The sequence below is a fragment of the Siphateles boraxobius genome, unplaced genomic scaffold (assembly GCF_051911475.1).
Source record: "Siphateles boraxobius isolate OS27281-9 unplaced genomic scaffold, OSU_SipBor_1 6, whole genome shotgun sequence".
Taxonomy (NCBI): domain Eukaryota; kingdom Metazoa; phylum Chordata; class Actinopteri; order Cypriniformes; family Leuciscidae; genus Siphateles; species Siphateles boraxobius.
In genome coordinates, this window is record NW_027509186.1 from 403,763 (window position 1) to 430,167 (window position 26,405).

General features: G+C 41.4%; 31 non-coding genes across 31 annotated transcripts; 14 read left to right on the plus strand and 17 right to left on the minus strand.

Moving 5' to 3' along the window:
- Positions 1 to 1,552: 1,552 nt before the first annotated feature.
- Positions 1,553 to 1,635, minus strand: trnal-cag (transfer RNA leucine (anticodon CAG)). Its single transcript has one exon. It is a non-coding gene; the product is annotated as a tRNA-Leu (tRNA).
- Positions 1,636 to 1,730: 95 nt separating this feature from the next.
- trnam-cau (transfer RNA methionine (anticodon CAU)) lies at positions 1,731 to 1,804 on the plus strand. Its single transcript has one exon. It is a non-coding gene; the product is annotated as a tRNA-Met (tRNA).
- A 666-nt stretch (positions 1,805 to 2,470) lies between these two features.
- Positions 2,471 to 2,553, minus strand: trnal-cag (transfer RNA leucine (anticodon CAG)). The gene has a single exon. It is a non-coding gene; the product is annotated as a tRNA-Leu (tRNA).
- Positions 2,554 to 2,647: 94 nt separating this feature from the next.
- Positions 2,648 to 2,721, plus strand: trnam-cau (transfer RNA methionine (anticodon CAU)). Its single transcript has one exon. It is a non-coding gene; the product is annotated as a tRNA-Met (tRNA).
- A 666-nt stretch (positions 2,722 to 3,387) lies between these two features.
- On the minus strand, positions 3,388 to 3,470 carry trnal-cag (transfer RNA leucine (anticodon CAG)). Its single transcript has one exon. It is a non-coding gene; the product is annotated as a tRNA-Leu (tRNA).
- Positions 3,471 to 3,564: 94 nt separating this feature from the next.
- On the plus strand, positions 3,565 to 3,638 carry trnam-cau (transfer RNA methionine (anticodon CAU)). The gene has a single exon. It is a non-coding gene; the product is annotated as a tRNA-Met (tRNA).
- A 666-nt stretch (positions 3,639 to 4,304) lies between these two features.
- On the minus strand, positions 4,305 to 4,387 carry trnal-cag (transfer RNA leucine (anticodon CAG)). The gene has a single exon. It is a non-coding gene; the product is annotated as a tRNA-Leu (tRNA).
- A 95-nt stretch (positions 4,388 to 4,482) lies between these two features.
- On the plus strand, positions 4,483 to 4,556 carry trnam-cau (transfer RNA methionine (anticodon CAU)). Its single transcript has one exon. It is a non-coding gene; the product is annotated as a tRNA-Met (tRNA).
- An 899-nt stretch (positions 4,557 to 5,455) lies between these two features.
- trnal-cag (transfer RNA leucine (anticodon CAG)) lies at positions 5,456 to 5,538 on the minus strand. The gene has a single exon. It is a non-coding gene; the product is annotated as a tRNA-Leu (tRNA).
- A 95-nt stretch (positions 5,539 to 5,633) lies between these two features.
- trnam-cau (transfer RNA methionine (anticodon CAU)) lies at positions 5,634 to 5,707 on the plus strand. The gene has a single exon. It is a non-coding gene; the product is annotated as a tRNA-Met (tRNA).
- Positions 5,708 to 11,524: 5,817 nt separating this feature from the next.
- trnal-cag (transfer RNA leucine (anticodon CAG)) lies at positions 11,525 to 11,607 on the minus strand. The gene has a single exon. It is a non-coding gene; the product is annotated as a tRNA-Leu (tRNA).
- Positions 11,608 to 12,442: 835 nt separating this feature from the next.
- Positions 12,443 to 12,525, minus strand: trnal-cag (transfer RNA leucine (anticodon CAG)). The gene has a single exon. It is a non-coding gene; the product is annotated as a tRNA-Leu (tRNA).
- A 95-nt stretch (positions 12,526 to 12,620) lies between these two features.
- Positions 12,621 to 12,694, plus strand: trnam-cau (transfer RNA methionine (anticodon CAU)). The gene has a single exon. It is a non-coding gene; the product is annotated as a tRNA-Met (tRNA).
- Positions 12,695 to 13,360: 666 nt separating this feature from the next.
- Positions 13,361 to 13,443, minus strand: trnal-cag (transfer RNA leucine (anticodon CAG)). The gene has a single exon. It is a non-coding gene; the product is annotated as a tRNA-Leu (tRNA).
- A 95-nt stretch (positions 13,444 to 13,538) lies between these two features.
- Positions 13,539 to 13,612, plus strand: trnam-cau (transfer RNA methionine (anticodon CAU)). Its single transcript has one exon. It is a non-coding gene; the product is annotated as a tRNA-Met (tRNA).
- An 843-nt stretch (positions 13,613 to 14,455) lies between these two features.
- On the plus strand, positions 14,456 to 14,529 carry trnam-cau (transfer RNA methionine (anticodon CAU)). The gene has a single exon. It is a non-coding gene; the product is annotated as a tRNA-Met (tRNA).
- A 663-nt stretch (positions 14,530 to 15,192) lies between these two features.
- On the minus strand, positions 15,193 to 15,275 carry trnal-cag (transfer RNA leucine (anticodon CAG)). Its single transcript has one exon. It is a non-coding gene; the product is annotated as a tRNA-Leu (tRNA).
- Positions 15,276 to 15,369: 94 nt separating this feature from the next.
- Positions 15,370 to 15,443, plus strand: trnam-cau (transfer RNA methionine (anticodon CAU)). The gene has a single exon. It is a non-coding gene; the product is annotated as a tRNA-Met (tRNA).
- Positions 15,444 to 16,107: 664 nt separating this feature from the next.
- trnal-cag (transfer RNA leucine (anticodon CAG)) lies at positions 16,108 to 16,190 on the minus strand. The gene has a single exon. It is a non-coding gene; the product is annotated as a tRNA-Leu (tRNA).
- A 95-nt stretch (positions 16,191 to 16,285) lies between these two features.
- trnam-cau (transfer RNA methionine (anticodon CAU)) lies at positions 16,286 to 16,359 on the plus strand. The gene has a single exon. It is a non-coding gene; the product is annotated as a tRNA-Met (tRNA).
- A 1,288-nt stretch (positions 16,360 to 17,647) lies between these two features.
- Positions 17,648 to 17,730, minus strand: trnal-cag (transfer RNA leucine (anticodon CAG)). Its single transcript has one exon. It is a non-coding gene; the product is annotated as a tRNA-Leu (tRNA).
- A 1,863-nt stretch (positions 17,731 to 19,593) lies between these two features.
- Positions 19,594 to 19,676, minus strand: trnal-cag (transfer RNA leucine (anticodon CAG)). Its single transcript has one exon. It is a non-coding gene; the product is annotated as a tRNA-Leu (tRNA).
- Positions 19,677 to 19,771: 95 nt separating this feature from the next.
- trnam-cau (transfer RNA methionine (anticodon CAU)) lies at positions 19,772 to 19,845 on the plus strand. The gene has a single exon. It is a non-coding gene; the product is annotated as a tRNA-Met (tRNA).
- An 843-nt stretch (positions 19,846 to 20,688) lies between these two features.
- On the plus strand, positions 20,689 to 20,762 carry trnam-cau (transfer RNA methionine (anticodon CAU)). Its single transcript has one exon. It is a non-coding gene; the product is annotated as a tRNA-Met (tRNA).
- An 899-nt stretch (positions 20,763 to 21,661) lies between these two features.
- On the minus strand, positions 21,662 to 21,744 carry trnal-cag (transfer RNA leucine (anticodon CAG)). The gene has a single exon. It is a non-coding gene; the product is annotated as a tRNA-Leu (tRNA).
- Positions 21,745 to 22,578: 834 nt separating this feature from the next.
- On the minus strand, positions 22,579 to 22,661 carry trnal-cag (transfer RNA leucine (anticodon CAG)). Its single transcript has one exon. It is a non-coding gene; the product is annotated as a tRNA-Leu (tRNA).
- Positions 22,662 to 22,755: 94 nt separating this feature from the next.
- Positions 22,756 to 22,829, plus strand: trnam-cau (transfer RNA methionine (anticodon CAU)). Its single transcript has one exon. It is a non-coding gene; the product is annotated as a tRNA-Met (tRNA).
- A 666-nt stretch (positions 22,830 to 23,495) lies between these two features.
- Positions 23,496 to 23,578, minus strand: trnal-cag (transfer RNA leucine (anticodon CAG)). The gene has a single exon. It is a non-coding gene; the product is annotated as a tRNA-Leu (tRNA).
- Positions 23,579 to 24,318: 740 nt separating this feature from the next.
- trnal-cag (transfer RNA leucine (anticodon CAG)) lies at positions 24,319 to 24,401 on the minus strand. Its single transcript has one exon. It is a non-coding gene; the product is annotated as a tRNA-Leu (tRNA).
- An 835-nt stretch (positions 24,402 to 25,236) lies between these two features.
- trnal-cag (transfer RNA leucine (anticodon CAG)) lies at positions 25,237 to 25,319 on the minus strand. The gene has a single exon. It is a non-coding gene; the product is annotated as a tRNA-Leu (tRNA).
- A 94-nt stretch (positions 25,320 to 25,413) lies between these two features.
- trnam-cau (transfer RNA methionine (anticodon CAU)) lies at positions 25,414 to 25,487 on the plus strand. Its single transcript has one exon. It is a non-coding gene; the product is annotated as a tRNA-Met (tRNA).
- The last annotated feature ends 918 nt before the right edge of the window (positions 25,488 to 26,405 follow it).

A 26,405-nucleotide genomic window follows, 5' to 3' on the forward strand; every position in this document is an offset into this window, starting at 1 on the left:
TAATAGTATTACTCTCATATTCATGTCATATGTGTCAGTGTTGTTACAATGTTTTGTTAAGGCTTATATCATTCTTTCATTCTAATGGCATGTCTTGTTAATGCTAATGTAATGTTTTACATGACATTCCTTGAATCTTGTGTCATGACACTCCACCCCATGCCCCCAAACCCATGACATTTCATTCCAAGAAATTTCCAAGAATCCTTGCCATGAAATTCTACTGCATCTTCTTCTGGTAAACAAACACATGTCATTTCGTGAAATTCAGTTGAATCCGATTCAATCAACATGTCCATTTTTTCTGAAATGTCATGACTTGAAATTCCAAGTGCCATAGAATCCCATACATTGCACTAAAGTGTTACTATAAAGGTCATGTACTGCAGGTCAGTGTTACTTTAATGTTTGGTTAATTATAGCATGAACTGAATTGCAGTGCTTTGTCAACATTACTGCATTTCTGGATAAACTTGCCAGAGGGTTAAAGACTCTAGCTTGAGCCCGCAGCCAAAGGTTAGGTTTTTCAGAAGTGGGATTCAAACCCACGCCTCCAGGGGAGACTGCTACCTGAACGCAGCGCCTTAGACCGCTCGGCCATCCTGACATGACGGCCAGTGGTCAGCAGCAGTTTTGCACCTACACGGAATGGCAGATGATCTAGAATCTAGGGCTTCACCACTCACCCGAGTCAGAGCACATGCCTCGTTGGCACAGTTAGGCAGCGCGTCAGTCTCATAATCTGAAGGTCGTGAGTTCGAGCCTCACAGGGGGCAGAATGGTGCTTTTTGATACACAGAACCGTGTAAATAAAGGAGCTGCTTTCTGTATTCCCTTTATGCCTTTGTCCATTTCTTCATATGCACTGTAATTGAAATCCAGTGTTTTTTTAAGACTAATGTTGAACAAATGCAGTAAAAGTATTACTCTCATATTCATGTCATATGTGTCAGTGTTGTTACAATGTTTTGTTAAGGCTTATATCATTCTTTCATTCTAATGGCATGTCTTGTTAATGCTAATGTAATGTTTTACATGACATTCCTTGAATCTTGTGTCATGACACTCCACCCCATGCCCCCAAACCCATGACATTTCATTCCAAGAAATTTCCAAGAATCCTTGCCATGAAATTCTACTGCATCTACTGCATTCCTTGAATCTTGTGTCATGACACTCCACCCCATGCCCCCAAACCCATGACATTTCATTCCAAGAAATTTCCAAGAATCCTTGCCATGAAATTCTACTGCATCTTCTTCTGGTAAACATCACAACATGTCATTTCGTGAAATTCAGTTGAATCCGATTCAATCAACATGTCCATTTTTTCTGAAATGTCATGACTTGAAATTCCAAGTGCCATAGAATCCCATACATTGCACTAAAGTGTTACTATAAAGGTCATGTACTGCAGGTCAGTGTTACTTTAATGTTTGGTTAATTCTAGCATGAACTGAATTGCAGTGCTTTGTCAACATTACTGCATTTCTGGATAAACTTGCCAGAGGGTTAAAGACTCTAGCTTGAGCCCGCAGCCAAAGGTTAGGTTTTTCAGAAGTGGGATTCGAACCCACGCCTCCAGGGGAGACTGCGACCTGAACGCAGCGCCTTAGACCGCTCGGCCATCCTGACATGACGGCCAGTGGACAGCAGCATTTTTGCACCTACACGGAATGGCAGATGATCTAGAATCTAGGGCTTCACCGCTCACCTGAGTCAGAGCACATGCCTCGTTGGCGCAGTTAGGCAGCGCGTCAGTCTCATAATCTGAAGGTCGTGAGTTCGAGCCTCACAAGGGGCAGAATGGTTCTTTTTGATACACGGGACCGTGTAAATAAAGGAGCTACTTTCTGTATTCCCTTTTATGTCTTTGTCCATTTCTTCATATGCACTGTAATTGAAATCCAGTGTTTTTTTAAGACTAATGTTGAACAAATGCAGTAATAGTATTACTCTCATATTCATGTCATATGTGTCAATGTTGTTACAATGTTTTGTTAAGGCTTATATCATTCTTTCATTCTAATGGCATGTCTTGTTAATGCTAATGTAATGTTTTACATGACATTCCTTGAATCTTGTGTCATGACACTTCACCCCATGCCCCCAAACCCATGATATTTCATTCCAAGAAATTTCCAAGAATCCTTGCCATGAAATTCTACTGCATCTTCTTCCGGTAAACATCACAACATGTCATTTCGTGAAATTCAGTTGAATCCGATTCAATCAACATGTCAATTTTTTCTGAAATGTCATGACTTGAAATTCCAAGCGCCATAGAATCCCATACATTGCACTAAAGTGTTACTATAAAGGTCATGTACTGCAGGTCAGTGTTACTTTAATGTTTGGTTAATTCTAGCATGAACTGAATTGCAGTGTTTTGTCAACATTACTGCATTTCTGGATAAACTTGCCAGAGGGTTAAAGAACCTAGCTTGAGCCTGCAGCCAAAGGTTAGGTTTGTCAGAAGTGGGATTCGAACCCACGCCTACAGGGGAGACTGCGACCTGAACGCAGCGCCTTAGACCGCTCGGCCATCCTAACATGATGGCCAGTGGTGAGCAGCATTTTTCGACCTACACGGAATGGCAGGTGATTTAGAATCTAGGGGTCAACGCTCACCCGAGTCACAGCACATGCCACGTTGGCGCAGTTAGGCAGCGCGTCAGTCTCATAATCTGAAGGTCGTGAGTTCGAGCCTCACACGGGGCAGAATGGTGCTTTTTGATAAACGGGACCGTGTAAATAAAGGAGCTGCTTTCTGTATTCCCTTTTATGTCTTTGTCCATTTCTTCATATGCACTGTAATTGAAATCCAGTGTTTTTTTAAGACTAATGTTGAACAAATGCAGTAATAGTATTACTCTCATATTCATGTCATATGTGTCAATGTTGTTACAATGTTTTGTTAAGGCTTATATCATTCTTTCATTCTAATGGCATGTCTTGTTAATGCTAATGTAATGTTTTACATGACATTCCTTGAATCTTGTGTCATGACACTCCACCCCATGCCCCCAAACCCATGATATTTCATTCCAAGAAATTTCCAAGAATCCTTGCCATGAAATTCTACTGCATCTTCTTCCGGTAAACATCACAACATGTCATTTCGTGAAATTCAGTTGAATCCGATTCAATCAACATGTCAATTTTTTCTGAAATGTCATGACTTGAAATTCCAAGCGCCATAGAATCCCATACATTGCACTAAAGTGTTACTATAAAGGTCATGTACTGCAGGTCAGTGTTACTTTAATGTTTGGTTAATTCTAGCATGAACTGAATTGCAGTGTTTTGTCAACATTACTGCATTTCTGGATAAACTTGCCAGAGGGTTAAAGAACCTAGCTTGAGCCTGCAGCCAAAGGTTAGGTTTGTCAGAAGTGGGATTCGAACCCACGCCTACAGGGGAGACTGCGACCTGAACGCAGCGCCTTAGACCGCTCGGCCATCCTAACATGATGGCCAGTGATGAGCAGCATTTTTCCACCTACACGGAATGGCAGGTGATTTAGAATCTAGGGGTCAACGCTCACCCGAGTCACAGCACATGCCACGTTGGCGCAGTTAGGCAGCGCGTCAGTCTCATAATCTGAAGGTCGTGAGTTCGAGCCTCACACGGGGCAGAATGGTGCTTTTTGATAAACGGGACCGTGTAAATAAAGGAGCTGCTTTCTGTATTCCCTTTTATGCCTTTGTCCATTTCTTCATATGCACTGTAATTGAAATCCAGTGTTTTTTTAAGACTAATGTTGAACAAATGCAGTAATAGTATTACTCTCATATTCATGTCATATGTGTCAGTGTTGTTACAATGTTTTGTTAAGGCTTATATCATTCTTTCATTCTAATGGCATGTCTTGTTAATGCTAATGTAATGTTTTACATGACATTCCTTGAATCTTGTGTCATGACACTCCACCCCATGCCCCCAAACCCATGACATTTCATTCCAAGAAATTTCCAAGAATCCTTGCCATGAAATTCTACTGCATCTTCTTCTGGTAAACATCACAACATGTCATTTCGTGAAATTCAGTTGAATCCGATTCAATCAACATGTCCATTTTTTCTGAAATGTCATGACTTGAAATTCCAAGTGCCATAGAATCCCATACATTGCACTAAAGTGTTACTATAAAGGTCATGTACTGCAGGTCAGTGTTACTTTAATGTTTGGTTAATTCTAGCATGAACTGAATTGCAGTGCTTTGTCAACATTACTGCATTTCTGGATAAACTTGCCAGAGGGTTAAAGACTCTAGCTTGAGCCCGCAGCCAAAGGTTAGGTTTTTCAGAAGTGGGATTCGAACCCACGCCTCCAGGGGAGACTGCGACCTGAACGCAGCGCCTTAGACCGCTCGGCCATCCTGACATGACGGCCAGTGGACAGCAGCATTTTTGCACCTACACGGAATGGCAGATGATCTAGAATCTAGGGCTTCACCGCTCACCTGAGTCAGAGCACATGCCTCGTTGGCGCAGTTAGGCAGCGCGTCAGTCTCATAATCTGAAGGTCGTGAGTTCGAGCCTCACAAGGGGCAGAATGGTTCTTTTTGATACACGGGACCGTGTAAATAAAGGAGCTACTTTCTGTATTCCCTTTTATGTCTTTGTCCATTTCTTCATATGCACTGTAATTGAAATCCAGTGTTTTTTTAAGACTAATGTTGAACAAATGCAGTAATAGTATTACTCTCATATTCATGTCATATGTGTCAATGTTGTTACAATGTTTTGTTAAGGCTTATATCATTCTTTCATTCTAATGGCATGTCTTGTTAATGCTAATGTAATGTTTTACATGACATTCCTTGAATCTTGTGTCATGACACTCCACCCCATGCCCCCAAACCCATGACATTTCATTCCAAGAAATTTCCAAGAATCCTTGCCATGAAATTCTACTGCATCTTCTTCCGGTAAACATCACATGTATTCATGTCATATGTGTCAGTGTTGTTACAATGTTTTGTTAAGGCTTATATCATTCTTTCATTCTAATGGCATGTCTTGTTAATGCTAATGTAATGTTTTACATGACATTCCTTGAATCTTGTGTCATGACACTCCACCCCATGCCCCCAAACCCATGACATTTCATTCCAAGAAATTTCCAAGAATCCTTGCCATGAAATTCTACTACATCTTCTTCCGGTAAACATCACATGTTATTTCGTGTAATTCAGTTGAATCCGATTCAATCAAAATGTCCAATTTTTTCTGAAATGTCATGACTTGAAATTCCAAGTGCCATAGAATCCCATACATTGCATTAAAGTGTTACTATAAAGGTCATGTACTGCAGGTCAGTGTTACTTTAATGTTTGGTTAATTCTAGCATGAACTGAATTGCAGTGCTTTGTCAACATTACTGCATTTCTGGATAAACTTGCCAGAGGGTTAAAGAACCTAGCTTGAGCCCGCAGCCAAAGGTTAGGTTTGTCAGAAGTGGGATTCGAACCAACGCCTCCAGGGGAGACTGCGACCTGAACGCAGCGCCTTCGACCGCTCGGCCATCCTGACATGAGGCCCAGTGGTCAGCTGGCCACTTACACCTACACGGAATGGCAGATGATCTAGAATCTAGGGCTTCACCGCTCACCCGAGTCAGAGCACATGCCTCGTTGGCACAGTTAGGCAGCGCGTCAGTCTCATAATCTGAAGGTCGTGAGTTCGAGCCTCACACGGGGCAGAATGGTGCTTTTTGATACACGGACCGTGTAAATAAAGGAGCTGCTTTCTGTATTCCCTTTTATGCCTTTGTCCATTTCTTCATATGCACTGTAATTGAAATCCAGTGTTTTTTTAAGACTAATGTTGAACAAATGCAGTAATAGTATTACTCTCATATTCATGTCATATGTGTCAATGTTGTTACAATGTTTTGTTAAGGCTTATATCATTCTTTCATTCTAATGGCATGTCTTGTTAATGCTAATGTAATGTTTTACATGACATTTCTTGAATCTTGTGTCATGATACTCCACCCCATGCCCCCAAACCCATGACATTTCATTCCAAGAAATTTCCAAGAATCCTTGCCATGAAATTCTACTGCATCTTCTTCCGGTAAACATCACAACATGTCATTTCGTGAAATTCAGTTGAATCCGATTCAATCAACATGTCAATTTTTTCTGAAATGTCATGACTTGAAATTCCAAGTGCCATAGAATCCCATACATTGCACTAAAGTGTTACTATAAAGGTCATGTACTGCAGGTCAGTGTTACTTTAATGTTTGGTTAATTCTAGCATGAACTGAATTGCAGTGCTTTGTCAACATTACTGCATTTCTGGATAAACTTGCCAGAGGGTTATGCATTCAAGACCCCCCTGGTGTTGTGCTCTATACAGAGACAGGGAGCCTAAACAAGGGAGGCGTGCTTCTGAAGACCTACAGATGTGCCAGAGGCTCCACTTCTCTCGAGTCCTTTCATTTACACCTGAACCGTTTCATCCCAGGTATTGTCTTTGTCACACACACTGTGCATGTGTAAAGAAAGAGCATTAAGTGTTTTTGTGTGTTCCTTTAACACCTCCTAAACACTGTTGTGTCTATTTACAGGGACCAGTGCAAACAGTCTGAACTTTCAGATTTATCTGCTGGAGGGTCTACACCGGTGGAACCAGGACCGGGAGGCTGCTTCCCTGTCATCGGAGCCATCAGCTTTGCGCAGCTACACAGGAGAACTTGTTCACTGTGTAAACGGCAATTATGAAAAGCTGTTTGGCAGGAAAGTGGTCCCCACGTTTTGTCCCCCTGCATGTTACACCGGTGAGAATTATTTTATATATTTTTTATTTTATCAACTTGCAATTTCTGTGTAACCTCCGTCTATATGTCAGATTTAACCCTATAGAGTCGATTGTATCATAATTGATATGCAAGTTTCTAAAGGACTCTAAATGATCAACATGATCAAAAATTTTTAGGAAACCTGGCCTCTGTCGTCTGATTGATTATAGTCTTTTAGTATAATTGTAAAAGTGTCCACCTTCAGCTCGTGCTTCACGTTTCTTTTCATTGTGAAACCTTTACTGATTTTATAAAGTAATTGTAAGAATAACTTTTATATTGTTACTAATATTTAATGACTAGTTACTAGACTGAAGCAGCTTGGGTTCACTTGATTAGAAAATCATGTTTCATGTAAATATCAAAATGATCATCAGACTTTTCTCTCAATCATCATTGTATTGCATTTCATTTCATGTTTTGCCCACATAATTAAACGTGTTGGGCCTCTAAATAAAACTGTTTTGTTTTTTTTCTCCTTGACGATGAGCTCTATATTCTCACACTATATGAGCTACTACAAAAGCCTAATGTATCAAATATGATACACAACATTCTATTTAATTTCCGTTTGTTTATTGTTTTTATTTCAGGTGAGCTCATTGGAGTGCAGTATCTGTTCCAGCAGACTGGTCAGGCACTGCAGGACATGAATCCTGACTCTGAGCAGACAGCAGAGCTCATTGAGGACCTCAGTGTGGAGGAGCGAGATGAAGATGAGGGCTTCTGTGACATCAGCGAGGATCACACAATAGCAGATCCGGAGGCTGTTCTGTCACCACCCTCTTCCACACTGACACTGGGTTCTTCCACCCTGGTCACCAGCAGTGCCACACCTGTACTGGGCTCCACATCCCCTTCACTGATCCCTGACCCCAAACTTGTCCTCACACAGTCTCCTTCATCACCTGGACCCTCAGGGACTGCTGTCACACCTGTTCCCTCTGAAACATCTGTTTCAACTCTCCCCTCAGAGCCAGAGGATGCTGGTCAGGATGTTGATGAAGAAGAGACGGTAAATAATACTCTTTTGTATGTCTTTCAAATTAACTAGAATAATTATGATGAATTAACATCCAGTGCTTTAAATCCAGACTTTCCACATATTTTACATTTAAAAGTACAGCCTAAATTCATTTGTAAGCTGCAAATACACATCAAGTCAAGTCATCTTTATTTATTTGGTGCTTTGTAAAATGTCAAGAATGGCGCTCTCTGCTTTGTACTATATGGAATTATGCATTAGACAGATGTGATGTAATAATTGTATTGCATGTTTGTGTTTTTTAATAGGCTGTTGACTACCAAAATATCCCGGGTTATCAACATGTGGACCAGCTGGCAGAATATCTGGTGGATCTCCGGGACCACACAGCCCTCAGCCTGACCAACCAGGAAGCCAACACCATAATTGCTCTTTGGCAGAACCTGGATGACCGGGACAAGGAACGGGTGGTGTATGACAGTCGATGCCGAAAGAGACTGCTGAGTGGACGCTTCAAGGTCCCGAAGAAGCCCACTCACCCTGGTGTAGAGAGCACCACCAGATGTGTGCTGGGTGCAAGCAGCGCACCTGCTCAGTGGCCTGACTGTTGCCGTCTGGTGGAGACCATCTTCATCAGACTTTGCACTGTCCACCCAAGCCCCAAAAGAAAAGGCAAGGGAGCCCTGTCAAGATGGTCTCTGATCCTGCAAGACTATCGCAGGATAAGGCAGCTTGTACTGGGCAACAGCTTGGTGATGGGAGGAACATCCATGCAGCTGGTGGAGGTTAACCAGAACACCCTGATTCAGTGGTATAACAAAAGACAGAAAAAGCAGGAGCTGTCTGTGCTGCTTCAGGGCATTCAGTTGCCTCAGCCCCTCCCTGAAGCTCATGAGCCTCTCCAGGTAGCCAAACGTCTACGGACTGAGCCAGAACAACCAGGGGAGCAGCACCAGTACAAGCTACCAGAGAGTACAGCTGGTCAGGCAAAGCAGAGGCAGACTTCTGTTGGGCGACCCCCTCTCAGACCCAAGGCACCAGCGCAGAGTCAGACGTTGCTGACACCATCTGCATCTGGAGCATCACTGCAGATGGTACCAAATATACTTATACCATCAGCACCAGGTTTCCAGGGTGTGCCCATGTTCCAGGCTGTGCCAATGTTCCAGGGTGTGCCAATGTTCCAGGGAGTGCAAATGATCCAGGGCATCCCAATGGCCCAGGGGATGCAAATGGTACAGCCACTGTTACAGCCAACAGCTGTACAGGGCACCCGCTTACCCGCTTCACCAGCTGCCAATCCAGACGCCATGCCCAAGAGACCCTACAGGAGAACCGTAGAGGCCAACACTTGCAAAAAATGTGGGCAATTTAAAACAAGTGCTACAGGACATAGCCAGTACAGGGGCAGGGTGTACTGCCCACAGACTGAGACTGTTTCAAAAGAGGTGTGGTTGGAGGAAATGCGGAGAACCATTTCCAAATAATGTATATATTTTCATGTATATAGCATCATGTATATAGTGTAAACAGTTGTTTAAATAGTTAATACATGTTGAATATTATTTAATTGTTTTTTTAACGTTATTTAACATTTTAACTTTTTATTTCTTGTTTTTGAAAACCCATTTAACTCTTCATTTTATTTATTTATTTTTAAAACATGTTACCAGTATTTAACATTTTAATATTCATTACTGTTCTGTTGGCATGATTGGAAAATAAAAACAAATTGGCAAGTGATTTCTTTTTGACTTTGACTTTCATATAACACTAGTTCATCAGAACACTGCAACAATATAACATTTGTATATAAAAAATATAATTTATACATTTTGTTATTCTTGTGATTGACATTTTCAGCATATTAGTTACTATTTAATGGGTTGCATCTTTGTTCATTACAAATAACAGATTTGCAAGTGTCTTGTTTGAATGTAACCTAAAAAAATACTTAATCAGATCAATAATAATACAACAACTACTAAATAATAACACTGTTCCATTGGCAATTATATATTTTTATGAAAGAATATCAAAGAAACACAACAAACAAATTACATATGTATATTTTATTAACACTGGAACAGTATGCATTCAAAAAGAATTTCCTTATTTACTTTTACTTTCATATAACACAATATTTCATCAGTACACTGCACCAATATAACATTTGTATTTAAAAAGATAATTTGTCCATTTTGTTATTCTTGTGACAGACATTCTTCATATTAGTTACTATTTAATGGGTTGCATCTTTGTTCGTTGCATAATAATGCAAATAACATTTTTTTTTTAATGAAAGAATATCAAAAAACAACAAACAAATTACATATGTATATTTTATAAACACTGGAACAGTATGCATTAAAAAATTTAGCTTATTTACTTTTACTTTATTATAACAATATTTTATCAGTACACTGCAACAATATAACATTTGTATATAAAAAATATAATTTGTACATTTTGTTATTCTTGTGAAACATTTTACAGCATATAAGTTACTAATTAATGATTTGCATCTTTGTTCATTGCATAATTGCATAACAGTGTGATATAAATGCGTGATTTTCACACACGAAGAAACCGGAAAATGTATCATAAGATCTATGCTAATGAAGGCATATCTTTGAACATCAAATTTCAGCCTTTCTTTTCTTCGTTTTTTCTTTCTCTTCTTCCCCCTCTCTTTTTCTTTCTTCCCTTCTTCCCCACCTTTGTTGGACTATTGTTCCCCAGCTTGAACACAGCGCCTTAGACCGCTCGGCCATCCTGACATGACGGCCAGTGGTCAGCTGGCCACTTCCACCTACACGGAATGGCAGATGATCTAGAATCTAGGGGTTCACCGCTCACCCGAGTCGGAGCACATGCCTCGTTGCCACAGTTAGGCAGCGCGTCAGTCTCATAATCTGAAGGTCGTGAGTTCGAGCATCACACGGGGCAGAATGGTGCTTTTTGATACACAGAACCGTGTAAATAAAGGAGCTGCTTTCTGTATTCCCTTTATGCCTTTGTCCATTTCTTCATATGCACTGTAATTGAAATCCAGTGTTTTTTTAAGACTAATGTTGAACAAATGCAGTAAAAGTATTACTCTCATATTCATGTCATATGTGTCAGTGTTGTTACAATGTTTTGTTAAGGCTTATATCATTCTTTCATTCTAATGGCATGTCTTGTTAATGCTAATGTAATGTTTTACATGACATTCCTTGAATCTTGTGTCATGACACTCCACCCCATGCCCCCAAACCCATGACATTTCATTCCAAGAAATTTCCAAGAATCCTTGCCATGAAGTTCTACTGCATCTACTGCATTCCTTGAATCTTGTGTCATGACACTCCACCCCATGCCCCCAAACCCATGACATTGCATTCCAAGAAATTTCCAAGAATCCTTGCCATGAAATTCTACTGCATCTTCTTCTGGTAAACATCACAACATGTCATTTCGTGAAATTCAGTTGAATCCGATTCAATCAACATGTCCATTTTTTCTGAAATGTCATGACTTGAAATTCCAAGTGCCATAGAATCCCATACATTGCACTAAAGTGTTACTATAAAGGTCATGTACTGCAGGTCAGTGTTACTTTAATGTTTGGTTAATTCTAGCATGAACTGAATTGCAGTGCTTTGTCAACATTACTGCATTTCTGGATAAACTTGCCAGAGGGTTAAAGACTCTAGCTTGAGCCCGCAGCCAAAGGTTAGGTTTTTCAGAAGTGGGATTCGAACCCACGCCTCCAGGGGAGACTGCGACCTGAACGCAGCGCCTTAGACCGCTCGGCCATCCTGACATGACGGCCAGTGGACAGCAGCATTTTTGCACCTACACGGAATGGCAGATGATCTAGAATCTAGTGCTTCACCGCTCACCTGAGTCAGAGCACATGCCTCGTTGGCGCAGTTAGGCAGCGCGGCAGTCTCATAATCTGAAGGACGTGAGTTCGAGCCTCACAAGGGGCAGAATGGTTCTTTTTGATACACGGGACCGTGTAAATAAAGGAGCTGCTTTCTGTATTCCCTTTTATGTCTTTGTCCATTTCTTCATATGCACTGTAATTGAAATCCAGTGTTTTTTTAAGACTAATGTTGAACAAATGCAGTAATAGTATTACTCTCATATTCATGTCATATGTGTCAATGTTGTTACAATGTTTTGTTAAGGCTTATATCATTCTTTCATTCTAATGGCATGTCTTGTTAATGCTAATGTAATGTTTTACATGACATTCCTTGAATCTTGTGTCATGACACTCCACCCCATGCCCCCAAACCCATGACATTTCATTCCAAGAAATTTCCAAGAATCCTTGCCATGAAATTCTACTGCATCTTCTTCCGGTAAACATCACAACATGTCATTTCGTGAAATTCAGTTGAATCCGATTCAATCAACATGTCAATTTTTTCTGAAATGTCATGACTTGAAATTCCAAGTGCCATAGAATCCCATACATTGCACTAAAGTGTTACTATAAAGGTCATGTACTGCAGGTCAGTGTTACTTTAATTTTTGGTTAATTCTAGCATGAACTGAATTGCAGTGCTTTGTCAACATTACTGCATTTCTGGATAAACTTGCCAGAGGGTTAAAGAACCTAGCTTGAGCCCGCAGCCAAAGGTTAGGTTTGTCAGAAGTGGGATTCGAACCCACGCCTCCAGGGGAGACTGCGACCTGAACGCAGCGCCTTAGACCGCTCGGCCATCCTGACATGACGGCCAGTGGTCAGCAGCATTTTTGCACCTACACGGAATGGCAGATGATCTAGAATCTAGCGCTTCACCGCTCACCCGAGTCAGAGCACATGCCTCGTTGGTGCAGTTAGGCAGCGCGTCAGTCTCATAATCTGAAGGGCGTGAGTTCGAGCCTCACACGGGGCAGAATGGTTCTTTTTGATACACGGGACCGTGTAAATAAAGGAGCTGCTTTCTGTATTCCCTTTTATGTCTTTGTCCATTTCTTCATATGCACTGTAATTGAAATCCAGTGTTTTTTTAAGACTAATGTTGAACAAATGCAGTAATAGTATTACTCTCATATTCATGTCATATGTGTCAATGTTGTTACAATGTTTTGTTAAGGCTTATATCATTCTTTCATTCTAATGGCATGTCTTGTTAATGCTAATGTAATGTTTTACATGACATTCCTTGAATCTTGTGTCATGACACTCCACCCCATGCCCCCAAACCCATGACATTTCATTCCAAGAAATTTCCAAGAATCCTTGCCATGAAATTCTACTGCATCTTCTTCCGGTAAACATCACAACATGTCATTTCATGAAATTCAGTTGAATCCGATTCAATCAACATGTCAATTTTTTCTGAAATGTCATGACTTGAAATTCCAAGTGCCATAGAATCCCATACATTGCACTAAAGTGTTACTATAAAGGTCATGTACTGCAGGTCAGTGTTACTTTAATTTTTGGTTAATTCTAGCATGAACTGAATTGCAGTGCTTTGTCAACATTACTGCATTTCTGGATAAACTTGCCAGAGGGTTAAAGAACCTAGCTTGAGCCCGCAGCCAAAGGTTAGGTTTGTCAGAAGTGGGATTCGAACCCACGCCTCCAGAGGAGACTGCGACCTGAACGCAGCGCCTTAGACCGCTCGGCCATCCTGACATGACGGCCAGTGGTCAGCAGCATTTTTGCACCTACACGGAATGGCAGATGATCTAGAATCTAGCGCTTCACCGCTCACCCGAGTCAGAGCACATGCCTCGTTGGTGCAGTTAGGCAGCGCGTCAGTCTCATAATCTGAAGGGCGTGAGTTCGAGCCTCACACGGGGCAGAATGGTTCTTTTTGATACACGGGACCGTGTAAATAAAGGAGCTGCTTTCTGTATTCCCTTTTATGTCTTTGTCCATTTCTTCATATGCACTGTAATTGAAATCCAGTGTTTTTTTAAGACTAATGTTGAACAAATGCAGTAATAGTATTACTCTCATATTCATGTCATATGTGTCAATGTTGTTACAATGTTTTGTTAAGGCTTATATCATTCTTTCATTCTAATGGCATGTCTTGTTAATGCTAATGTAATGTTTTACATGACATTCCTTGAATCTTGTGTCATGACACTCCACCCCATGCCCCCAAACCCATGATATTTCATTCCAAGAAATTTCCAAGAATCCTTGCCATGAAATTCTACTGCATCTTCTTCCGGTAAACATCACAACATGTCATTTCGTGAAATTCAGTTGAATCCGATTCAATCAACATGTCAATTTTTTCTGAAATGTCATGACTTGAAATTCCAAGCGCCATAGAATCCCATACATTGCACTAAAGTGTTACTATAAAGGTCATGTACTGCAGGTCAGTGTTACTTTAATGTTTGGTTAATTCTAGCATGAACTGAATTGCAGTGTTTTGTCAACATTACTGCATTTCTGGATAAACTTGCCAGAGGGTTAAAGAACCTAGCTTGAGCCTGCAGCCAAAGGTTAGGTTTGTCAGAAGTGGGATTCGAACCCACGCCTACAGGGGAGACTGCGAACTGAACGCAGCGCCTTAGACCGCTCGGCCATCCTAACATGTTGGCCAGTGGTGAGCAGCATTTTTCCACCTACACGGAATGGCAGGTGATTTAGAATCTAGGGGTCAACGCTCACCCGAGTCACAGCACATGCCACGTTGGCGCAGTTAGGCAGCGCGTCAGTCTCATAATCTGAAGGTCGTGAGTTCGAGCCTCACACGGGGCAGAATGGTGCTTTTTGATAAACGGGACCGTGTAAATAAAGGAGCTGCTTTCTGTATTCCCTTTTATGCCTTTGTCCATTTCTTCATATGCACTGTAATTGAAATCCAGTGTTTTTTTAAGACTAATGTTGAACAAATGCAGTAATAGTATTACTCTCATATTCATGTCATATGTGTCAATGTTGTTACAATGTTTTGTTAAGGCTTATATCATTCTTTCATTCTAATGGCATGTCTTGTTAATGCTAATGTAATGTTTTACATGACATTCCTTGAATCTTGTGTCATGACACTCCACCCCATGCCCCCAAACCCATGATATTTCATTCCAAGAAATTTCCAAGAATCCTTGCCATGAAATTCTACTGCATCTTCTTCCGGTAAACATCACATGTTATTTCGTGTAATTCAGTTGAATCCGATTCAATCAACATGTCAATTTTTTCTGAAATGTCATGACTTGAAATTCCAAGCGCCATAGAATCCCATACATTGCACTAAAGTGTTACTATAAAGGTCATGTACTGCAGGTCAGTGTTACTTTAATGTTTGGTTAATTCTAGCATGAACTGAATTGCAGTGTTTTGTCAACATTACTGCATTTCTGGATAAACTTGCCAGAGGGTTAAAGAACCTAGCTTGAGCCTGCAGCCAAAGGTTAGGTTTGTCAGAAGTGGGATTCGAACCCACGCCTACAGGGGAGACTGCGACCTGAACGCAGCGCCTTAGACCGCTCGGCCATCCTAACATGATGGCCAGTGGTGAGCAGCATTTTTCCACCTACACGGAATGGCAGGTGATTTAGAATCTAGGGGTCAACGCTCACCCGAGTCACAGCACATGCCACGTTGGCGCAGTTAGGCAGCGCGTCAGTCTCATAATCTGAAGGTCGTGAGTTCGAGCCTCACACGGGGCAGAATGGTGCTTTTTGATAAACGGGACCGTGTAAATAAAGGAGCTGCTTTCTGTATTCCCTTTTATGCCTTTGTCCATTTCTTCATATGCACTGTAATTGAAATCCAGTGTTTTTTTAAGACTAATGTTGAACAAATGCAGTAATAGTATTACTCTCATATTCATGTCATATGTGTCAGTGTTGTTACAATGTTTTGTTAAGGCTTATATCATTCTTTCATTCTAATGGCATGTCTTGTTAATGCTAATGTAATGTTTTACATGACATTCCTTGAATCTTGTGTCATGACACTCCACCCCATGCCCCCAAACCCATGACATTTCATTCCAAGAAATTTCCAAGAATCCTTGCCATGAAATTCTACTGCATCTTCTTCCGGTAAACATCACATGTTATTTCGTGTAATTCAGTTGAATCCGATTCAATCAAAATGTCCAATTTTTTCTGAAATGTCATGACTTGAAATTCCAAGTGCCATAGAATCCCATACATTGCATTAAAGTGTTACTATAAAGGTCATGTACTGCAGGTCAGTGTTACTTTAATGTTTGGTTAATTCTAGCATGAACTGAATTGCAGTGCTTTGTCAACATTACTGCATTTCTGGATAAACTTGCCAGAGGGTTAAAGACTCTAGCTTGAGCCTGCAGCCAAAGGTTAGGTTTGTCAGAAGTGGGATTCGAACCCACGCCTCCAGGGGAGACTGCGACCTGAACGCAGCGCCTTCGACAGCTCGGCCATCCTGACATGAGGCCCAGTGGTCAGCTGGCGACTTACACCTACACGGAATGGCAGATGATCTAGAATCTAGGGCTTCACCGCTCACCCGAGTCAGAGCACATGCCTCGTTGGCACAGTTAGGCAGCGCTTCAGTCTCATAATCTGAAGGTCGTGAGTTCGAGCCTCACACGGGGCAGAATGGTGCTTTTTGATACACGGAACCGTGTAAATAAAGGAGCTGCTTTCTGTATTCCCTTTTATGCCTTTGTCCATTTCTTCATATGCACTGTAATTGAAATCCAGTGTTTTTTAAGACTAATGTTGAACAAATGCAGTAATAGTATTACTCTCATATTCATGTCATATGTGTCAATGTTGTTACAATGTTTTGTTAAGGCTTATATCATTCTTTCATTCTAATGGCATGTCTTGTTAATGCTAATGTAATGTTTTACATGACATTCCTTGAATTGCAGTGCTTTGTCAACATTACTGCATTTCTGGATAAACTTGCCATAGGGTTAAAGAACCTAGCTTGAGCCCGCAGCCAAAGGTTAGGTTTGTCAGAAGTGGGTTTCGAAACCATGCCTCCAGGGGTGACTGCGACCTGAACGCAGCGCCCTTAGACCGCTTTGCCATCCTGACATAACGGTCAGTGGTGAGCAGCATTTTTGGACCTACACGGAATGGCAGGTGATCTAGAATCTAGGGGTCAACGCTCACCCGAGTCAGAGCACATGCCACGTTGGCGCAGTTAGGCAGCGCGTCAGTCTCATAATCTGTCATTTCTTCATATGCACTGTAATTGAAATCCAGTGTTTTTTTAAGACTAATGTTAAACAAATGCAGTAATAGTATTACTCTCATATTCATGTCATATGTGTCAGTGTTGTTACAATGTTTTGTTAAGGCTTATATCATTCTTTCATTCTAATGGCATGTCTTGTTAATGCTAATGTAATGTTTTACATGACATTCCTTGAATCTTGTGTCATGACACTCCACCCCATGCCCCCAAACCCATGACATTTCATTCCAAGAAATTTCCAAGAATCCTTGCCATGAAATTCTACTGCATCTACTGCATTCCTTGAATCTTGTGTCATGACACTCCACCCCATGCCCCCAAACCCATGACATTTCATTCCAAGAAATTTCCAAGAATCCTTGCCATGAAATTCTACTGCATCTTCTTCTGGTAAACAAACACATGTCATTTCGTGAAATTCAGTTGAATCCGATTCAATCAACATGTCCATTTTTTCTGAAATGTCATGACTTGAAATTCCAAGTGCCATAGAATCCCATACATTGCACTAAAGTGTTACTATAAAGGTCATGTACTGCAGGTCAGTGTTACTTTAATGTTTGGTTAATTATAGCATGAACTGAATTGCAGTGCTTTGTCAACATTACTGCATTTCTGGATAAACTTGCCAGAGGGTTAAAGACTCTAGCTTGAGCCCGCAGCCAAAGGTTAGGTTTTTCAGAAGTGGGATTCAAACCCACGCCTCCAGGGGAGACTGCGACCTGAACGCAGCGCCTTAGACCGCTCGGCCATCCTGACATGACGGCCAGTGGTCAGCAGCAGTTTTGCACCTACACGGAATGGCAGATGATCTAGAATCTAGGGCTTCACCACTCACCCGAGTCAGAGCACATGCCTCGTTGGCACAGTTAGGCAGCGCGTCAGTCTCATAATCTGAAGGTCGTGAGTTCGAGCCTCACAGGGGGCAGAATGGTGCTTTTTGATACACAGAACCGTGTAAATAAAGGAGCTGCTTTCTGTATTCCCTTTATGCCTTTGTCCATTTCTTCATATGCACTGTAATTGAAATCCAGTGTTTTTTTAAGACTAATGTTGAACAAATGCAGTAAAAGTATTACTCTCATATTCATGTCATATGTGTCAGTGTTGTTACAATGTTTTGTTAAGGCTTATATCATTCTTTCATTCTAATGGCATGTCTTGTTAATGCTAATGTAATGTTTTACATGACATTCCTTGAATCTTGTGTCATGACACTCCACCCCATGCCCCCAAACCCATGACATTTCATTCCAAGAAATTTCCAAGAATCCTTGCCATGAAATTCTACTGCATCTACTGCATTCCTTGAATCTTGTGTCATGACACTCCACCCCATGCCCCCAAACCCATGACATTTCATTCCAAGAAATTTCCAAGAATCCTTGCCATGAAATTCTACTGCATCTTCTTCTGGTAAACATCACAACATGTCATTTCGTGAAATTCAGTTGAATCCGATTCAATCAACATGTCCATTTTTTCTGAAATGTCATGACTTGAAATTCCAAGTGCCATAGAATCCCATACATTGCACTAAAGTGTTACTATAAAGGTCATGTACTGCAGGTCAGTGTTACTTTAATGTTTGGTTAATTCTAGCATGAACTGAATTGCAGTGCTTTGTCAACATTACTGCATTTCTGGATAAACTTGCCAGAGGGTTAAAGACTCTAGCTTGAGCCCGCAGCCAAAGGTTAGGTTTTTCAGAAGTGGGATTCGAACCCACGCCTCCAGGGTAGACTGCGACCTGAACGCAGCGCCTTAGACCGCTCGGCCATCCTGACATGACGGCCAGTGGACAGCAGCATTTTTGCACCTACACGGAATGGCAGATGATCTAGAATCTAGGGCTTCACCGCTCACCCGAGTCACAGCACATGCCACGTTGGCGCAGTTAGGCAGCGCGTCAGTCTCATAATCTGAAGGTCGTGAGTTCGAGCCTCACAAGGGGCAGAATGGTTATTTTTGATACACGGGACCGTGTAAATAAAGGAGCTGCTTTCTGTATTCCCTTTTATGTCTTTGTCCATTTCTTCATATGCACTGTAATTGAAATCCAGTGTTTTTTTAAGACTAATGTTGAACAAATGCAGTAATAGTATTACTCTCATATTCATGTCATATGTGTCAATGTTGTTACAATGTTTTGTTAAGGCTTATATCATTCTTTCATTCTAATGGCATGTCTTGTTAATGCTAATGTAATGTTTTACATGACATTCCTTGAATCTTGTGTCATGACACTCCACCCCATGCCCCCAAACCCATGACATTTCATTCCAAGAAATTTCCAAGAATCCTTGCCATGAAATTCTACTGCATCTTCTTCCGGTAAACATCACAACATGTCATTTCGTGAAATTCAGTTGAATCCGATTCAATCAACATGTCAATTTTTTCTGAAATGTCATGACTTGAAATTCCAAGTGCCATAGAATCCCATACATTGCACTAAAGTGTTACTATAAAGGTCATGTACTGCAGGTCAGTGTTACTTTAATTTTTGGTTAATTCTAGCATGAACTGAATTGCAGTGCTTTGTCAACATTACTGCATTTCTGGATAAACTTGCCAGAGGGTTAAAGAACCTAGCTTGAGCCCGCAGCCAAAGGTTAGGTTTGTCAGAAGTGGGATTCGAACCCACGCCTCCAGGGGAGACTGCGACCTGAACGCAGCGCCTTAGACCGCTCGGCCATCCTGACATGACGGCCAGTGGTCAGCAGCATTTTTCCACCTACACGGAATGGCAGATGATCTAGAATCTAGCGCTTCACCGCTCACCCGAGTCAGAGCACATGCCTCGTTGGCGCAGTTAGGCAGCGCGTCAGTCTCATAATCTGAAGGGCGTGAGTTCGAGCCTCACACGGGGCAGAATGGTTCTTTTTGATACACGGGACCGTGTAAATAAAGGAGCTGCTTTCTGTATTCCCTTTTATGTCTTTGTCCATTTCTTCATATGCACTGTAATTGAAATCCAGTGTTTTTTTAAGACTAATGTTGAACAAATGCAGTAATAGTATTACTCTCATATTCATGTCATATGTGTCAATGTTGTTACAATGTTTTGTTAAGGCTTATATCATTCTTTCATTCTAATGGCATGTCTTGTTAATGCTAATGTAATGTTTTACATGACATTCCTTGAATCTTGTGTCATGACACTCCACCCCATGCCCCCAAACCCATGATATTTCATTCCAAGAAATTTCCAAGAATCCTTGCCATGAAATTCTACTGCATCTTCTTCCGGTAAACATCACAACATGTCATTTCGTGAAATTCAGTTGAATCCGATTCAATCAACATGTCAATTTTTTCTGAAATGTCATGACTTGAAATTCCAAGCGCCATAGAATCCCATACATTGCACTAAAGTGTTACTATAAAGGTCATGTACTGCAGGTCAGTGTTACTTTAATGTTTGGTTAATTCTAGCATGAACTGAATTGCAGTGTTTTGTCAACATTACTGCATTTCTGGATAAACTTGCCAGAGGGTTAAAGAACCTAGCTTGAGCCTGCAGCCAAAGGTTAGGTTTGTCAGAAGTGGGATTCAAACCCACGCCTACAGGGGAGACTGCGACCTGAACGCAGCGCCTTAGACCGCTCGGCCATCCTAACATGATGGCCAGTGGTGAGCAGCATTTTTCCACCTACACGGAATGGCAGGTGATTTAGAATCTAGGGGTCAACGCTCACCCGAGTCACAGCACATGCCACGTTGGCGCAGTTAGGCAGCGCGTCAGTCTCATAATCTGAAGGTCGTGAGTTCGAGCCTCACACGGGGCAGAATGGTGCTTTTTGATAAACGGGACCGTGTAAATAAAGGAGCTGCTTTCTGTATTCACTTTTATGCCTTTGTCCATTTCTTCATATGCACTATAATTGAAATCCAGTGTTTTTTTAAGACTAATGTTGAACAAATGCAGTAATAGTATTACTCTCATATTCATGTCATATGTGTCAGTGTTGTTACAATGTTTTGTTAAGGCTTATATCATTCTTTCATTCTAATGGCATGTCTTGTTAATGCTAATGTAATGTTTTACATGACATTCCTTGAATCTTGTGTCATGACACTCCACCCCATGCCCCCAAACCCATGACATTTCATTCCAAGAAATTTCCAAGAATCCTTGCCATGAAATTCTACTGCATCTTCTTCCGGTAAACATCACATGTATTCATGTCATATGTGTCAGTGTTGTTACAATGTTTTGTTAAGGCTTATATCATTCTTTCATTCTAATGGCATGTCTTGTTAATGCTAATGTAATGTTTTACATGACATTCCTTGAATCTTGTGTCATGACACTCCACCCCATGCCCCCAAACCCATGACATTTCATTCCAAGAAATTTCCAAGAATCCTTGCCATGAAATTCTACTGCATCTTCTTCCGGTAAACATCACATGTTATTTCGTGTAATTCAGTTGAATCCGATTCAATCAAAATGTCCAATTTTTTCTGAAATGTCATGACTTGAAATTCCAAGTGCCATAGAATCCCATACATTGCATTAAAGTGTTACTATAAAGGTCATGTACTGCAGGTCAGTGTTACTTTAATGTTTGGTTAATTCTAGCATGAACTGAATTGCAGTGCTTTGTCAACATTACTGCATTTCTGGATAAACTTGCCAGAGGGTTAAAGACTCTAGCTTGAGCCTGCAGCCAAAGGTTAGGTTTGTCAGAAGTGGGATTCGAACCCACGCCTCCAGGGGAGACTGCGACCTGAACGCAGCGCCTTCGACCGCTCGGCCATCCTGACATGAGGCCCAGTGGTCAGCTGGCCACTTACACCTACACGGAATGGCAGATGATCTAGAATCTAGGGCTTCACCGCTCACCCGAGTCAGAGCACATGCCTCGTTGGCACAGTTAGGCAGCGCGTCAGTGTCATAATCTGAAGGTCGTGAGTTCGAGCCTCACACGGGGCAGAATGGTGCTTTTTGATACACGGACCGTGTTAATAAAGGAGCTGCTTTCTGTATTCCCTTTTATGCCTTTGTCCATTTCTTCATATGCACTGTAATTGAAATCCAGTGTTTTTTTAAGACTAATGTTGAACAAATGCAGTAATAGTATTACTCTCATATTCATGTCATATGTGTCAATGTTGTTACAATGTTTTGTTAAGGCTTATATCATTCTTTCATTCTAATGGCATGTCTTGTTAATGCTAATGTAATGTTTTACATGACATTTCTTGAATCTTGTGTCATGATACTCCACCCCATGCCCCCAAACCCATGACATTTCATTCCAAGAAATTTCCAAGAATCCTTGCCATGAAATTCTACTGCATCTTCTTCCGGTAAACATCACAACATGTCATTTCGTGAAATTCAGTTGAATCCGATTCAATCAACATGTCAATTTTTTCTGAAACGTCATGACTTGAAATTCCAAGTGCCATAGAATCCCATACATTGCACTAAAGTGTTACTATAAAGGTCATGTACTGCAGGTCAGTGTTACTTTAATGTTTGGTTAATTCTAGCATGAACTGAATTGCAGTGCTTTGTCAACATTACTGCATTTCTGGATAAACTTGCCAGAGGGTTAAAGAACCTAGCTTGAGCCCGCAGCCAAAGGTTAGGTTTGTCAGAAGTGGGATTTGAACCCACGCCTCCAGGGGAGACTGCGACCTGAACGCAGCGCCTTAGACCGCTCGGCCATCCTGACATGATGGCCAGTGGTGAACAGCATTTTTCCACCTACACGGAATGGCAGGTGATTTAGAATCTAGGGGTCAACGCTCACCCGAGTCACAGCACATGCCACGTTGGCGCAGTTAGGCAGCGCGTCAGTCTCATAATCTGAAGGTCGTGAGTTCGAGCCTCACACGGGGCAGAATGGTGCTTTTTGATACACGGAACCGTGTAAATAAAGGAGCTGCTTTCTGTATTCCCTTTTATGCCTTTGTCCATTTCTTCATATGCACTGTAATTGAAATCCAGTGTTTTTTTAAGACTAATGTTGAACAAACGCAGTAATAGTATTACTCTCATATTCATGTCATATGTGTCAGTGTTGTTACAATGTTTTGTTAAGGCTTATATCATTCTTTCATTCTAATGGCATGTCTTGTTAATGCTAATGTAATGTTTTACATGACATTCCTTGAATCTTGTGTCATGACACTCCACCCCATGCCCCCAAACCCATGACATTTCATTCCAAGAAATTTCCAAGAATCCTTGCCATGAAATTCTACTGCATCTTCTTCCGGTAAACATCACAACATGTCATTTCGTGAAATTCAGTTGAATCCGATTCAATCAACATGTCAATTTTTTCTGAAATGTCATGACTTGAAATTCCAAGTGCCATAGAATCCCATACATTGCACTAAAGTGTTACTATAAAGGTCATGTACTGCAGGTCAGTGTTACTTTAATGTTTGGTTAATTCTAGCATGAACTGAATTGCAGTGCTTTGTCAACATTACTGCATTTCTGGATAAACTTGCCAGAGGGTTAAAGAACCTAGCTTGAGCCCGCAGCCAAAGGTTAGGTTTGTCAGAAGTGGGATTCGAACCCACGCCTCCAGGGGAGACTGCGACCTGAACACAGCGCCTTAGACCGCTCGGCCATCCTGACATGACAGCCAGTGATGAGCAGCATTTTTCCAGCTACACGGAATGGCAGGTGATTTTGAATCTAGGGGTCAACGCTCACCCGAGTCAGAGCACATGCCACGTTGGCGCAGTTAGGCAGCGCGTCAGTCTCATAATCTGAAGGTCGTGAGTCATTTCTTCATATGCACTGTAATTGAAATCCAGTGTTTTTTAAGACTAATGTTGAACAAATGCAGTAATAGTATTACTCTCATATTCATGTCATATGCGTCAGTGTTGTTACAATGTTTTGTTAAGGCTTATATCATTCTTTCATTCTAATGGCATGTCTTGTTAATGCTAATGTAATGTTTTACATGACATTCCTTGAATCTTGTGTCATGACACTCCACCCCATGCCCCCAAACCCATGACATTCCATTCCAAGAAATTTCCAAGAATCCTTGCCATGAAATTCTACTACATCTTCTTCCGGTAAACATCACAACATGTTATTTCGTGAAATTCAGTTGAATCCGATTCAATCAACATGTCCATTTTTTCTGAAATGTCATGACTTGAAATTCCAAGTGCCATAGAATCCCATACATTGCATTAAAGTGTTACTATAAAGGTCATGTACTGCAGGTCAGTGTTACTTTAATGTTTGGTTAATTCTAGCATGAACTGAATTGCAGTGCTTTGTCAACATTACTGCATTTCTGGATAAACTTGCCAGAGGGTTAAAGACTCTAGCTTGAGCCGGCAGCCAAAGGTTAGGTTTGTCAGAAGTGGGATTCGAACCCACGCCTCCAGGGGAGACTGCGACCTGAACGCAGCGCCTTAGACCGCTCGGCCATCCTGACATGACGCCCAGTGGTCAGCTGGCCACTTCCGCCTACACGGAATGGCAGATGATCTAGAATCTAGGGCTTCACCGCTCACCCGAGTCAGAGCACATGCCTCGTAGGCACAGTTAGGCAGCGCGTCAGTCTCATAATGTGAAGGTCGTGAGTTCGAGCCTCACACGGGGCAGAATGGTGCTTTTTGATACACAGAACCGTGTAAATAAAGGAGCTGCTTTCTGTATTCCCTTTTATGCCTTTGTCCATTTCTTCATATGCACTGTAATTGAAATCCAGTGTTTTTTTAAGACTAATCTTGAACAAATGCAGTAATAGTATTACTCTCATATTCATGTCATATGTGTCAGTGTTGTTACAATGTTTTGTTAAGGCTTATATCATTCTTTCATTCTAATGGCATGTCTTGTTAATGCTAATGTAATGTTTTACATGACATTCCTTGAATCTTGTGTCATGACACTCCACCCCATGCCCCCAAACCCATGACATTTCATTCCAAGAAATTTCCAAGAATCCTTGCCATGAAATTCTACTGCATCTTCTTCCGGTAAACATCACAACATGTCATTTCGTGAAATTCAGTTGAATCCGATTCAATCAACATGTCAATTTTTTCTGAAATGTCATGACTTGAAATTCCAAGTGCCATAGAATCCCATACATTGCACTAAAGTGTTACTATAAAGGTCATGTACTGCAGGTCAGTGTTACTTTAATGTTTGGTTAATTCTAGCATGAACTGAATTGCAGTGCTTTGTCAACATTACTGCATTTCTGGATAAACTTGCCAGAGGGTTAAAGAACCTAGCTTGAGCCCGCAGCCAAAGGATAGGTTTGTCAGAAGTGGGATTTGAACCCACGCCTCCAGGGGAGACTGCGACCTGAACGCAGCGCCTTAGACCGCTCGGCCATCCTGACATGATGGCCAGTGGTGAGCAGCATTTTTCCACCTACACGGAATGGCAGGTGATTTAGAATCTAGGGGTCAACGCTCACCCGAGTCACAGCACATGCCACGTTGGCGCAGTTAGGCAGCGCGTCAGTCTCATAATCTGAAGGTCGTGAGTTCGAGCCTCACACGGGGCAGAATGGTGCTTTTTGATACACAGAACCGTGTAAATAAAGGAGCTGCTTTCTGTATTCCCTTTTATGCCTTTGTCCATTTCTTCATATGCACTGTAATTGAAATCCAGTGTTTTTTTAAGACCAATGTTGAACAAATGCAGTAATAGTATTACTCTCAAAGTCATGTCATATGTGTCAGTGTTGTTACAATGTTTTGTTAAGGCTTATATCATTCTTTCATTCTAATGGCATGTCTTGTTAATGCTAATGTAATGTTTTACATGACATTCCTTGAATCTTGTGTCATGACACTCCACCCCATGCCCCCAAACCCATGACATTTCATTCCAAGAAATTTCCAAGAATCCTTGCCATGAAATTCTACTGCATCTACTGCATTCCTTGAATCTTGTGTCATGACACTCCACCCCATGCCCCCAAACCCATGACATTTCATTCCAAGAAATTTCCAAGAATCCTTGCCATGAAATTCTACTGCATCTTCTTTCGGTAAACATCACAACATGTCATTTCGTGAAATTCAGTTGAATCCGATTCAATCAACATGTCCATTTTTTCTGAAATGTCATGACTTGAAATTCCAAGTGCCATAGAATCCCATACATTGTACTAAAGTGTTACTATAAAGGTCATGTACTGCAGGTCAGTGTTACTTTAATGTTTGGTTAATTCTAGCATGAACTGAATTGCAGTGCTTTGTCAACATTATTGCATTTCTGGAAAAACTTGCCAGAGGGTTAAAGACTCTAGCTTGAGCCCGCAGCCAAAGGTTAGGTTTGTCAGAAGTGGGATTCGAACCCACGCCTCCAGGGGAGACTGCGACCTGAACGCCAGCTGCCGAAGGATAGTCCGTCAAAATGGGGATAATGTTGAACAATGTTGAACGCCACAGCCAATCACGTCGACGCGCTATAACAT